Below are 4,144 nucleotides of genomic sequence, written 5' to 3' on the forward strand. Positions count from 1 at the left end.
ATGTCCTTATATACATATATGTCTTGCCACTATCGGGCAAACAGGTCTGATCCTTAATTACTACTATTAGCCTGAATAATTTGTAAGCAAGATTTCACAATGATTTCCGTCTTCTCATGTGTTAATATTTTTTTAGTGTAACAATTTATGATTTGCAAAAATAACTGTTGCATCTGTGTAGATTACATGAGCAAAGTGTATGCGCGTTGTGCACGCTATACATTATGGTCAAGCTTGCGCCCTTAAAATAGCATAATGAACAACGCGCAACGCGCCACTGACTTTAGACTAGGGGCCCTATCTTGCACCCAGCGCAATTGACTTTGTACACCGACGCATGTGTCATTCCTATTTTGCACCTGCGCAAAGCGCGCTTTTCCCTCCACAGAAGCACGTCGCTAAACTAGTGAATGAACTTGCGCTCCCTGGGCGGTTCAGAGCAAAAAAGGAGGCGTGTTCCGGCGCAAACAATCCCTGGTGCTATTTTGCTGTTCCATTAAACAATTGCGCCACTGACCAGAAAAAACCTAGTCTAAAGTCAGTGGCGCGTTGCGCGTTGTTCATTATGCTATTTTAAGGGCGCATGCTTGACCATAATGTATAGCGTGCACAACGCGCATACACTTTGCTCATGTAATCTACACAGATGCAACAGTTATTTTTGCAAATCATAAATTGTTACACTAAAAAAATATTAACACATGAGATGACGGAAATCACTGTGAAATCTTGCTTACAAATTATTCAGGCTAATTGTAGTAATTAAGGATCAGACCTGTTTGCCCGATAGTGGCAAGACATATATGTATATAAGGACATCTGACAAATTTGTTTGTCCGTCAAGAACCAGGAAAAAAAAAAATCGATGAAACAATTGTGGCTATTTCCTCCCACGCCTGTTTAACCGACGCTATTTTGGGTGGGTTTCTCCCATCCCCATACAGCACAACTTCTCTGTCTTTCACTGCTCTTACAAGAACATCAGTCTCCTCGGCTGTGAACCGCTCCTGGCGTGCGCCTGGTAAATACGCCATAATAATAGCAATCCATAATGGAACTTGCGCACCTGCTTTTAAAGGGAATGTTGGATGACGCTCTGATTGGTTTATTTCACGTTACGCCCAAACCACACCTATGAATAATGAAGCTACTTCAGACCAACCCATTTTAGATTTGCGCCGGGCGCAAGAGCCATTTATCCCGCCGGGAAAATAGCAACAGCGCCGAGACCCGCCCACAAAGTTACTTGCGCTTCGCGCTTTGACACTTGCGTTTCAGATCGTTAAAATAGGGCCCTAGGTTTTTTTCTGGTCAGTGGCGCAATTGTTTAATGGAACAGCAAAATAGCACCAGGGATTGTTTGCGCCGGAACACGCCTCCTTTTTTGCGCTGAACCGCCCAGGGAGCGCAAGTTCATTCACTAGTTTAGCGACGTGCTTCTGTGGAGGGAAAAGCGCGCTTTGCGCGGGTGCAAAATAGGAATGACACATGCGTAGGTGTACAAAGTCAATTGCGCTGGGTGCAAGATAGGGCCCACTATGTAATTATTATAGTAATTACAATAACTATGTAATAACTAGGTACTAACTCTGAACCTACCCCTAAACCTAACCCTACCCCATGTAGTTACCTTGTGTTACCAGAACTTTCTTAGATAAGTACACTGTAAGTACACTATAAGTACATGCAAGTACACGTACTGTAAAATAAAGTGCAACCAATATATCTATCAGTACTTTTTTTACTTAAGTATATAAAAAAAATCTAGTACTTTCACTCGAGTAAAATTGAAAAAGGAGTACTTTTACTTTTATTAGAGTAATATTTTATTATACTTATCTGTACTTTTACTCAAGTACTTTATTTGTGTACTTCGTCCACCACGCTTTACTGTCAAATATGTAGTACAGTATTATTTGTAGTATTGTTAGAAGTTTCATTATTTTTTTTCCCTATTCCCTATTAGACAGCAGCAACCTGTAATGATGTTGTTATCAGATCTGAAAAGGAACCAAATGTTCTCTTCTGCACACTGAATATGGTTTTAATAGATAAGTCAGGTTAAGTAAAGTATATTTATAGCACTTTAGAATATGTGGGTTGATTCAAAGCAGAAAAAAAATAAAATAAAAAATAAAAACTCTTAGATTCAGGAATCTGTAATAGTACAACTTACATTTCAATTACATAGCGGCACAGTTCACATGCTTAAATACAGTTTACCATGTTTCATAATGTTAACTGAAAATCAGATATCTATACCTTTCCACAAATAGCACTTTATGTACTTTTATGCTTATGTTTAGTAATAGTAATAATACTGGGATATGGTGAGTCTATGTAACATTATGACTATAGGCTGTCCTTTGGGAAATCTGGAGTAAGGCCATATAACAACACTAGTAATACTGCAGGAAAAGTGGGAACAGCAAATTTTAAAAGACTGGCAGGCAAACCATTATTATTATAATTTTTTTTATTTTTTTTTATTTTTTTTTTTCAGGGTGAATTCAGTCATCAGTTCAGGTAATCAGCAGAGGTATAATACGCACATTCACAAATCACACTTGGCGTCTTATATTGTCATATCATGTTGCCAAAGAAAAAAGCACCCCACACAATTGCAGAAAGATTAGTATTGCCTGCTGCTAGACAGAGTTAATATAGTTCTGGATGAAAAGACATCTGAAAAGCTAAAAATGATTCCTCTTAGCAACAATATAGTGTCGCTGTGAATTGGGACTATTGCCCAGAATTTAGAAAAACAACTCACAGAGAGAATGAAATCAGCAAAGGGCTTAGATATTTAGCGGGATGAGAGCACTGACATCGCATCAAGCACCACGTTAATGGTTTATGCTCAGCACTTTTCACTATGTTAATTTGTTGAAGATCTTTTGGGCTTCCAATGCACCAGGTTAACATATTTGTAAAAAGAGTTAAATGTTTTCATAACAAAATGTAGTTTGGATTCAGCCAATTACAAAGGCATTGCCACTGGCAGGGAAATCAGCATCACTAGCAAAAAAAAACAGAGTTCAGTTGTCAAAAGGACTAAGAATGCAGCGAAAAAGACTAGTGAAAGTCATGGCCTAATGATTAGAGAGTCGGACTCATAACCCAAAGGTTGTGGGTTTGACTCTCGTACCACAAGGGATTGTAGGTGGGGGGAGGAAATGTACAGCGCTCTCTCTCCCACCTTCAATACCATGACCTAAATAATTGAAACTACCATTACAGAAAGGACAGTATTTTCAAACATTAAACATGTTAAGCCCCTTTCACACTGCCATTCCGGCAAATACAGCGGTAAAGTGTTCCTGTAATTGTTCCCTGGTCGCTAGATTTGGCACTTTCACACAGCCAGTGATGACCCGGTATATGTGCGTGCTTTCACACACAACCCCTGAAGATCCCGTAACGACACGTGACATCAGCGCGTGACGTGTAATGTACGAGTCGACAACGCTTGGCACGTTATACTTTAACTGAAGCAAGCAAACGATCTCTGCGTCAGCGCGGAAAGTGAGGAACTAACTGATCTCTGCTTCATTACAGTTTGCACATGTGTTTTCGTCACGAATGTTGATCTTCCTTCAAAACAGCCGGTAAAAGAGTCGCGCGATAACGCGCGTCATCATTTCGATACCGAATTAGATCTGGCTTTTGTTCACACAGCGCTCGTTCCGGATCGATTACCGCAATGTTACTATGTCCCCGACCCGGGTTCGATTCGGTAATCAATTCCGGGACGTGGTTGCTTTCACACAGAAGGCGACCAGGCAATGTTACGGGAATATTGCGGGTCCGACGTGCAGTGTGAAAGGGGCTTTATTGTTATAGATCAACTTGATTCCATGTAAAATGTTAATAGTTCTGGCTGTGTACTTGAGTCACATTTGTGGGGCCCCACCTTCTCTACTCGCGCTGGTCCATGATGCATTGCACATTGTCACTTACATTATTTAGTTATTTATTTATTAGATGTCAATAACTTGTTTCTGTGTCTCAAGCAGGCTGGACAGAGTTGGTGTTTTGCTCATGAATTAATCAGTATTTTAGATTGTATTGAAATTAATGAATTGAATTGTTCATCAAAATTCACAAATTATATCAAATTCAAAACAGATGGAACAACTTTATG

Source organism: Carassius gibelio, chromosome B18, assembly GCF_023724105.1.
Source record: "Carassius gibelio isolate Cgi1373 ecotype wild population from Czech Republic chromosome B18, carGib1.2-hapl.c, whole genome shotgun sequence".
NCBI classification, from domain to species: domain Eukaryota; kingdom Metazoa; phylum Chordata; class Actinopteri; order Cypriniformes; family Cyprinidae; genus Carassius; species Carassius gibelio.